Below are 10,888 nucleotides of genomic sequence, written 5' to 3'. Positions count from 1 at the left end.
TTATATGGGATAATAAGGTTTATTTGAAAGAAACAGGTTGCATACTGGTTTAGGAATGAAGAATCCTGAAAACAGATTGAAAACAGAGTAGAAAGTTGTAGCTACTATTGAAGCCACTTGTTGGTTTTGTTTTACGGAGACTGTCATCATCCCATAATAGGTGAAATAGAGAAATGTGAAGTAGTTCAATTAGAATACCACACAACTTCTTAGTTGTCTAGTCGAAATGGACCATACTCTAGACAATAAGAGTGTACATAACTGTCTAGCAAAGTATGTATGGAAGCTCGATCACCACCTTTTATTTATTTTTTAATCAAAGATTACATATGTAAATAGGAATCAAATCTGATTATATTACTGCAAAAATTTGTCAAATTCATAGGAATAGGAGAATTGAATAGTTTCCAGAATGCAGCTTGACGATGCTAACACAATGGACAACTCCAAACCCAAAATTGGCTCATACCAAAATCTAAAGGGTACCCTAGAATGTAGAAGCACCATGCCATCCTAATACAAGCTAGTGGAGAGATTTTGGCACATTGATCCCAAGGCTTGCTCTTGAATTGGAAATGCCAGAGGCTCATATTGTGCTTTATCGGCTTTCTTCAAAACATAAAGAGTTTGAATATGGACAGTATGATAGAGAATAAAATGAAACACTTAAATATGAATAACCTAACCCAAAGCATAAGGAAATACAGAGTACATTCGTGTAGCCTTTTCCCTGTAGAACATAGTTCTCTCTACTGCAACGACAGGTTGCACAGTTTAATAGTTGTCAATTCCCAAGAATAAAACTATTCCATACAAGGTCCCCGCCATGAAAAAAATATCATTGTTGTCGTCCCTGATATGCAGTCAAAGATATTTATTAGTTTCTGAGAAGAGCAAGAGTATAACATACAATATAAGAGCAGTAAACATTTTTGTGCTTTTTCAATCCAAACAAGTTGATACTTTGGCCAGTAATCTATCTTGCGGAGTTAAATCTCAAGTACATATTGTTTTTTGCTGACCTTCCAAAAGATTGTTCCAAGGAGAAAAGCATAGACAAGTGTAAAGGAGTATCTAACATCATTATAGTCGAGGCTTCACCAGTAAGTCCACCATTGCTTCCACAAATAGCAATTGAACTGTCCAAAGAATGCTTGTGAATACTGGGTTGCAAAGTAAAGATCTGTTGCTTCTAGAGACGGAGACTTCAACTCTGTTACCAATGCTTTGTTCCACCTTTATTTCCAAAAAGAGGAGAAAATGTTAGAAATTGAGTAAGAAGCTGATAACCTTGTGTCCTACAGACTTCTTGTAATGCTAGGTATCATATGCATAGAGAATCTGGGGGGTATATTAATAGCTATAATTCTTACTTATAGAGGGAATATTTCTTGTAATTCTCTAAAAAGTCTATCCCCAAACCATGTTCGGTAGTAAGAGAGCTAACTTCCAAAATCCATGTGGTTGGGTTGTGTTTATCTTTTATCTTTGGTACCCTTGGATTAGCCTGCAGTTTTTCAAGATGAAAATAAGAATATCAACTCACATTTGAGCTGTATAGAAGTAGTTCTCTATGCAAAAGCATTCCTTTACTAATGACTACAACAATCTCCCAAGTTGTTACCTCAATTTATTCAACAACCTTGTGAGAATTCCGGCCTAGTGGCCCAAAGAAAATGACTTTCCATCCTCTTTTCATCAACAACAACTAAACCCATCATTGCAATTCAGAAATAAATACTGAACTTTTAAACAAATGTTATAAGTTATTTAAGCACATAAACATTGTTTTACCTCATCAAAAGCTTCAAATATGTCAATGCTAGGTTGATGAATGGTACACACAAAAATCCTTCCAGTGTCTACTATATTATGCACAGTTTGCATCACAATTGCAGCTGTTGTAGCATCTAAACCAGAGGTGGGCTCATCCATGAAAATTATAGAAGGATTTGCAACAGGCTCCACCGGCATTGTTAACCTTTTCCTTTGTTCAGTTGACAATCTAGATATACCTAGCAAGCCTACCAGTGCATCCCTTAAATTATCTAATTCTGCAAGTTTGATGACCTCATCAACAAAGGCGTACAAATAGGAATTTATTGCAAATCAATAATATGACAATTTTTCATAATGTCAAAACAAAACACTATTAGACAAGACAAAATCATAGTTGTAGACTTACAATTTTGGTTTCTTTGTCAACATCCTTTGGAAGACAGAGAAATGTTGAATATAGCAAGTATTATCTAACAATAATCTGTGGAGAATGTATATCATTCTGTTGACAATAACTAGAAATCTATGCAAATGTTTCTTGCTTTTTGGGAAATCCAAAGATTTGGATATCACCCTCAATGTATCCTCTAGTATTTCTTCCAGCTAAGACATCCATGAGAGTTGTCTTCCTAGCACCACTAACACCCATCAATGTTGTAAGAACACCAAGTCTGAATGCCCCTGTAACATCCTGGAGAAATTGAAGCCTATCCTCAGTCACTCCTTGATCTTTCATTTCCTGCAGACAAAATCAGAATTTTTCAGCCAAACTTTTCAGGTAAGAGAAGCCACAAAAATTGGCAATAGATGAATCACATAATAGACCAGTCTCAGGGCTCAAATTCATACAGGGGGCATATCAACAAAGTAATTGACATCTTCAAAAGACATGGCTAGTGCTTTGAATGGAAGAATCATTCCTCGCTTCGAAAGAACTCCTGTTGCAGCCTCCAAACCCAACTGATCATTGCCTTCTAGATTAGTTGATTGGTTGCTCATTCCTCTGATCTGCATATCATCTGCATAACGAAGCAATGAAGAATTTGTTATATAACTCAAAATCATGGAGTTCATGCTCCATCTATTCCCCTTAATCTGTTCATGAAACTCTAAACCAGACTAGGTTAATAGTTGTCTTACAGGCATTATTGTCATTTGCAGAAGATCCTCTCCTTGATCTCGATGACTTTCTATTATGTCCTTGCTTGGTACCATCTCTTGGGCTTGCACTTTTCCAAGTTCTTTTTCAGATATGAAAACTTGAGGTTTCCTAAGAGCTATGCACAAACAAATTTTGCATTATTTCATATATGAAAGAATTTGGTTAAAAAAGGATGAACACAGAGAGAACACCATCTATTTCTCTAGAGAAGCAACTCATGTTTTGCCAAATTAAAAATAAAATTGAAGAAGACTGAAAATCCCAATAGAGGAACAACTGCTAGTGAATAACAATATGCTTGTGGAAATATGTTATGACTCTTCAAGGAAGAAACACCCAAATTTGTGGTATTATCTACACTCTGAGAGGCCAACATGGTTCCATGACACTAGTTACTTTCATGAAAGGATTTGAAATACTCTTTATAGTTAAAAATCTTCTTCAGGAATCTCAAGTTAGATTATTTCCATATTTTCCACAATCTTTCATGGAATTCTTAAAGCATTAAAAGGTTAAAGCCTTACTATCATCCATCTAGGAGCAAGCATCTCATTCACTGAAATTGCATTTTCTGCATACATCAAAGGGAAACACCAACAGACCCATATCCACCATTTGAGGATGTTCTCTGACATAGAAACCAATTGTCAATATTACTGTAAACTTACACTTCACTGTTTAAAACTAGAAGCCTAGCATATGGTTATAGTGACAAGTAAAGCTTGTCTTGTTTAACAAGATTTTCTAGATTTTAGTCTTAAATATTTATTTCAGAGATTAAATGCCTCTGAATTTGAAATAAATAAAAATGCTAACCTCTAGGGAGAATAAATCCGCTAAGCATGAATATAAGTAGAAGAGATATAAAGCCTTTAGTGTTAGCTAAGATCATTGTTCTGAAAAGTCTTGCCATAAGACGGAACAGGGACGATGCCATCTAATGAAGTAGGAAGATAACAAGAAATTGTCAAAAGAACCTGCTAAGGTAGAAAGATGCATGTCTTTTAAAAGGAGCAAATGCAATGAAACTATTAAGCTTCCATAACTAAAGGAGACAGTTTTGATAAATGATTGATTTGTAGATAATACCTGCTAGCTTCACGGGAAAACCCAATGGTATAATAGGTTATCAGCACCCAAACTCCAGCCTCCACCACTAACATTGGAATTCTGAGTAGAAATGTAGGAAAAGTGAAGGCACATGCAAGATAGAACAGTAAATCTCGTTTCTCGAAGAACACGGGAAGCCTGACAATTGTCATTGCCAATTCTACAAATCCATTGAACATGTTGGAAAGGAGGCTGAAAATAAGTGCTCCAAGGTATATATTTGCATCGTTTCGGGACTTATGATGCATTTCAGTCTTCAAGAATACAATTGGTGGAATAAAGGCTCCAACTATAATCTGCAAAGTGAAATAATTCTAGACAACAATTTTGCTTGTCTACTCTTATTGTGTAATGGTTTATGTTGCCAATTTTTGTCTCCCTTCCCTACAACAGTGGTATGAGAGCTCAACTTTTCTCAATTATTGTCAAGTTTTACTGTGATAACATCTAAGGTTTGTTTTGAGGTTGGTTCTCTCTTTCACTGATTTTTTGATTTTTTGTGTTGCTGCTGGCATTACAGATGTGCTTGATACTGCACTGATATTGAGAAATCACACCCTTCCAATGAAGCTATTTTTTTGCCTGTTATTTAATGAATTAGAAATCTTCAATCCTCGGGATAAGTTGTCATTTTCATATGTAAGAGACATGATGACACCCAAAGTGAGGATTAACATGTTTGAATCAACCATTTTTAATACAATAACAAATGAATATCAACACTCTTACAAAGTCAATCAAAGCATTTTGAAAGAGCCTCCTTTGGACCTACAAATTTCTTTGGGTTATGAATCCAGAGCCTGCAAATCATATTTGGACAGAATGTGAGTTGCATATTCTGTTTGATTGTATTAATTCATTTCAAATTTGATTGGCTGCTAAGATTACAACTTGCAGAAGCTATCAATTTTTTAAACTATGAAGGGTCATGAAATAGCAAAATATGGGAGGATCCATACCTACAAATTTAACCAATCCATGATGTTGATGGATGCCATGGGCGTTAATTTTGCGCTAGATTGGATTAGATGAGTGATTTACTTCTCAATAATTGAAATCATTTTTATCGCCTTTGCCAACATGAGATGATAGAGAATGTGCACATATTTCTAATATGTGTATTGCATTTAATGGCGTTGATAGAGACTGAATTCCTTTTCCATGTGAATTCCAGGGGTGATTCTAGTTATACCGGAAATGAAGGAAAATACAACGAAACATGCTCTTCTGGACAATTGGTATCCAAATTGGGTGTACATCATGAAAACATTTTTAATTCGAATAGAAACAAAGAATTTTTCCAAGTGGCTCTTAGTTGTCAATGCAATCCTGAACTGAAATTTGGTACATGTTGTATAGGCTTGCATGTGCACCATCGTGACAGAGCTTTTATTAAAAGAGGTGCGACGTGGGACACATGTTGATTGTTACATTTCTCCATATTATTTAGATTTTCTTATTTCTATGTCGCCATTGGTCCTCAATTTATGCCTTAGGGCATTTGATGTAAATGCTAATTTTATTGCACTTAGTTTCTCCTAAGTCTTAACTCACTATTTTTCATGGAGGTAAATTTAAATCATTCTCGCTGAGTATGGAAATATAAAGAACTTAATATTAATACAAAATCTAATTTTAAAAATTTAATATAATCAAATTCAATTTAATATTATGGTTTTCTTTAGGTTGTCACAAGGATTATTTTCTTCATAAACATTTGATTATGTTATTTAAATTCAAAATTTTATTATAATTCAATACATGCAAATTGAAAGGTAAATAAAGGGACGTGTTTTTGACACTATGTAATATATTGGTAATAGAGAAGAAATCAAATTCACATATGAGAAAGTGAGTGTCAAGATATTAGGAGGATCTATTAAATGTATATATGAAAAAAAAATGATGTGAGCGACATGATCGTGTAAAGTTAATGCCGTAATTAACCATTGAATGAAGTAACTCACCATTGATTTAAGCTAAAAGCGAATTCTATTTGAATTTCTTACCCAATAAAACATAACTTACATAATCAATTTTTAATTTTATTGGACTTACTTACAAAAGTAATATATTTAATGTATGGGTCTGGAGTATGCCCTAAAACTGTCTATATTTGGTTAAGAGTTTGTTTTTCTAATATGTAAGGAAATAGGTTAAGACTCAGAAACATTTTGCATAAGTTAAGACTCAAAGGCATTTTGCATAAGTGAAAACCTGCTTTTACAGATTACCAATAAATTATTGGAGAGTGTATGATTTACCTTGAATAAGGATAAAAACAACAGATAATTATCTTCATTATTAACTTGACAACTAAATTATGATAAAATTTTGGATCATAAAAAAATACACAATATAAATTTCAGAAATCTTTTCTCAAAATTTTTATGAGATGTACACAAAGGAAAAGTTCGAAATCTCAGAATTCTTCATGCATGAGAAGAATCTATGTCGCCAAGGTTTCTTCTATGAAGATTATAAAGAAGGTCATCTGCGCTTGGGTACTATGGACAATGTTCAAGATTACTTCCATCGGTCACGAGGCATGGTCTTGTCAGCCTTGGGTTTTAAGTGTCTAGGGCTGAATATTAGTGGGGCCACACATTATATGCATATCATTTACAAAGACACACCCATCTTCTGTTGTAAAGGTGGATTAAATCTTGAACCCAATGGTTTTGATATATGAATTGGGCATGTGCATTTGGTGCTGGGTTCCTGTGTGTAACATCCCTACCGCGTCATAATAAACCATATGAGATATTTACGGGTCGGTTGTAAACCGAAGGTCCATAATAACTCATGGTAAATAAATAAAAGAAACTTACAAATCAGTTATGAAGAGTTAATAGGTAGTTTCGGAACTGGTTCTTAGTATCCGGAACTGATTCTCGGTATGGAAAACGGAACGAGAAGCGTGGCCGCAAGGGGATTAGATGTGAAGCTTAGAAAGTGTATTTCAGTTCTACATTCGAGGGATTAGATGTGAAGCTTAGAAAGTGTATTTCAGTTTTATGTATGGGAAATCTCGTTACAGAGTGCATACTTCAGGTATGTGTTCTATGCATGTTATCTACATGTTAGCAAAACTATGATAAACTGTTGAAAAATAACTTTGTGAAAGGAATACATGTGCAAGGGAGCAGTACAATAGTTATTACCTGGTATGAAAACATAAGCAATGTGTTATATGTTTTAAAAAGGAAATATGGACTTGCAAAACTAATGATTAGATCTCTTAGAGAAAGATATGTACCAGTGTGAATAAGCATTGTGAAAAATAGAACAAGAATTTACTTGAATAGAGGTACTAGTTAGCTAGTATGTTATGCTTGCTCATGCACATGCGTAGATATTAAAAGATCTCTTTATATGTTGACTATTGATTGAATAATATTGTAACTAATCTTGTTGCCAAGATTGTTGATGACTGCATTGACAGGAAATGATGGCAGATGGTGCCAAGTAAAGTGATGTTTAACATTATGGCAGGAAAAGGATTATTCGTCCATGCAGATGAGTTCAAGCTGCAGTATTGTCCATTGCTAGAACAATTATGCCACAAGGAATGTTGCATGTGGCGGTATGTAAATAAAAGATTACATGAAAACTGTATTAGCTTATAGCTAGTTATGTGACAGCTTAATGATGATTTCATTGTAATGATTTTAATAACAATGGTTAAGGGATGAAATCCCTTATGAGCCATTGAGTGAGGGGTGAAAACCCTCACGAGCGTTTAATAATAAGATTAAACGTTTGCTGGTTTTCACCCTACGGGGTTTCCAGGGTATATCCGTGTTCAATGGTGTGATTGATGTGATTGCTTTATGTGTCCGTTGATAATGACGGGTCCTTTATGATGATGGTTCTTTATTTGATGTGACCACCATAATGTCTTAATACATGATTATCTAAAATGTTTAAGGATATCAAGAAATGGATGCATGGATTCATAAGACAATTTGTGTTATTACAGTGATGGTTAAAGCTACGCCATGTTTATGAAACTTACTGTCTTTGATGGCAATTTGCTTGATGTACTAATGAATAGTATATCTAATGGTTAGTGATGATTTGTGGAGTTGTGAATTGATTAATTACTTGTGGTAATTGTATAAGAAAAATTCTAACTCCCTACTTTTACATGCGAGGTTACCGGGGTATGTGACACTGCGCCTACTATTATGAAAAGTGATTGGATCTTGTGATTTTAGGTCATGCCTGCATGGAAAAAAAATGGAGTTTAATGACTTACTACCATTCTTGTGCAGTGGAACCAAAGCCATATTTGTAGGATAAGAATAGGTTAAAATACCAAATGTAAAAAATAATAATAATATGATTTATTTTAATAATATAATTTATTTTTTTAATATGATTTTTTATATGATAAAGTTTACATGTGATTTGTTTAATATATATTAAAATATTTTTTAAAATAAAATTTTATAATAAAAATTTAATTAAAAATTATATTTTGTTTTCAAATTCCGAGGTTTGTAATTTATATTTTGAATATGGGACATTTTCGGTAAAAATTCAAATTGTAAAAATTATGTAGACGTATTTTGAACTTTCCAGTTTGGTTTATTATCAAGACAATATGGAGAATTAGATCTAGGCACAAAATTAAATAGAGATAATATCAAGAAGGGGTAATTAATTCTAATGGTTAGATTGTAACCACTAGTTTGAATAAAATAAAATATTATTAAAAAAGGGAATAGATTTAAATATTCAATTTAAAAACAGGATTAAAAATCTCATAAAAATAATTTTGGTCAAATTTAACTAAAGGGATAAGGTAAGGTCAACAAAAATAAATGATAAATAAAATAATATCGGGGTCAAAATTCAAAGATTCATATTAAATTAATTAAATAATTAATTTATTTCATAATTATTCTTATTACAATTATTGGGTCAAGATATTTAAAAAGGTGAAAGAGAGTAAATCAATAATAAATATACTAAAAGATTGTTGATTTATTTATTTATTGAATGAAATAATTTTAAGGAAAATAAAATTAATGAAAACAATGATAATGATAATAAAATAAAAAATAAATAAAAGGACTAGATAATGAAAAAATAATAATTAATCGTGGATTGAAATAAAAATCAAATAAGCTAGAAATCATATTGTTGGAAAATGGAAAATTTCAAGGAAATAAAGGAAAAATTAACCAGATAAATAAAACTTAAGATGAAATGGCATGGATCCAACAACTGCTAATTTTGCATCCATCATTTCTATTTAGATTGATAGCTCCCCTTTCGATCTGTAACACTTCCCTAAACTTTCAGTGACGGAAATGGTCAGTCCTTGTAATCACCTGAGCCTCTTCAACAAATATGTGGTTTCATCTTTTATACATGTTCTGCTAATGTTGAGGAGTGGTTCATCCCATGCCTAATGTTGTTTGCATTCTCTTGAATCCTTTGATTTATTGAGCGGCCAGTTTCACCAATGTAGGGAGTCCCACATAAACATGGGATAACATAAACACCTTTCATGTTTGTAGGGCCCACAGGGTCTTTTACTAATCTTTAGGAGCTACAAATGGTGTTTAGGGGTATAAGTGTCGAGGGAACCTTATGTTTCGTTAGGATCTTTGCAATCTTATGGGTGGTCCCTTGGATAAATGGAAGATGAACCCTTGTAGTTCGATCTTTAGGCTCATTTTTAACCTTAGGACCTATGTAAGCATTAAGGAAAGCATTATGACATTGGTGCCTACTATATCCATTATTTTTGAAAACATTAAGGAGATGGGTATTTTCATCATTAAGGTGGTTCTCATCATAAACTCTTAAAGCACGAGTAACTAAAGTATTTAGAACACCCAAATTTTGAACAGGGAAATGATGGGACTTAGCATGAATGTGTTTCTTCGTGTGTGTTTTCTTCCAAAAAACTTGGAGGGAGAAAGAACCATCAACCTTCATTGAAATAAAGACAACAGGGAAAGGAAGGATCCCATTAATTTCACATTCCATAGTAACTTAATGGAGCTAGATAAATTATTAAGATGCAAGAGAAAGAGATCCAATTTTTTCTAACCATGGGGCCATATGATGGATGTGTCACCCAGAAACCTCTTCCATAGCTTTGGTTTGAACTGAGCCGAGGCTAGAGCTTTATATTTGAATTCCTCGATTAATAGATTAGATACAATAGATGATAGGGGGGAACCCATTGCAACACCACAAGTTTGCTCATATAATTCACCTTCAAAGCCGAAGAAAGTGAATTCTACTCTCTTCAGCTTTGAAGGTGAATTCTATGAAAACACTTATGGTGTTGCAATGGGATCCCCCCTTTCCCCTATTGTAGCTAATTTTTTCATGGAGGAGTTCGAATCTAAAGCCTTGGTCTTGACAAAATTCAAACCAAATCTACGGAAGAGGTTTGTGGATGACACATGCATCATATGGCTCCATGGTCGGGAAAAATTAGATCTCCTTTTCTAGCATCTTAATAATCAATCTAGCTCCATTAATTTTACTATGAAATGTGACATTAATGGGAGATTTAATTTTCTTGATGTCCTTATTTCACATAAGTTTGATGGTTCTTTCTCCCACTAAGTTTTTGGAATAAAACCCACACAGAGCAGTACCGTCATGCTAAGTCCCATCATTTCACTGCTCAAAAGCAGGTTGTTCTAAGCACTTTAGATACTTGTGCGTTAATATTTTCTGATGAGAACCACCTTAATAATTAAAAGAACCATCTCCTTAATGTCTTCATAAATAATGGATATAGTAGGAACCAATGTCTCAATGCTTTCCTTAAAGGTGACAAAGGTTCTAAGGTTAAAAATGAAC

General features: G+C 33.5%; 2 pseudogenes; both read right to left on the bottom strand.

Annotated features, from left to right (window-relative positions):
* On the bottom strand, window positions 1–2,793 carry LOC149226131 (ABC transporter G family member 36-like; annotated as a pseudogene).
* A 660-nt stretch (window positions 2,794–3,453) lies between these two features.
* LOC149226130 (ABC transporter G family member 36-like) lies at window positions 3,454–10,686 on the bottom strand (annotated as a pseudogene).
* Between the last annotated feature and the right edge of the window lie 202 nt (window positions 10,687–10,888).

Source organism: Pinus tabuliformis, chromosome J (assembly GCF_031772625.1).
Source record: "Pinus tabuliformis cultivar Carrire ecotype Pingquan chromosome J, CPIR1, whole genome shotgun sequence".
In the NCBI taxonomy this organism is placed as follows: domain Eukaryota; kingdom Viridiplantae; phylum Streptophyta; class Pinopsida; order Pinales; family Pinaceae; genus Pinus; species Pinus tabuliformis.
This window is presented reverse-complemented; position numbering and strand designations above follow the sequence as displayed.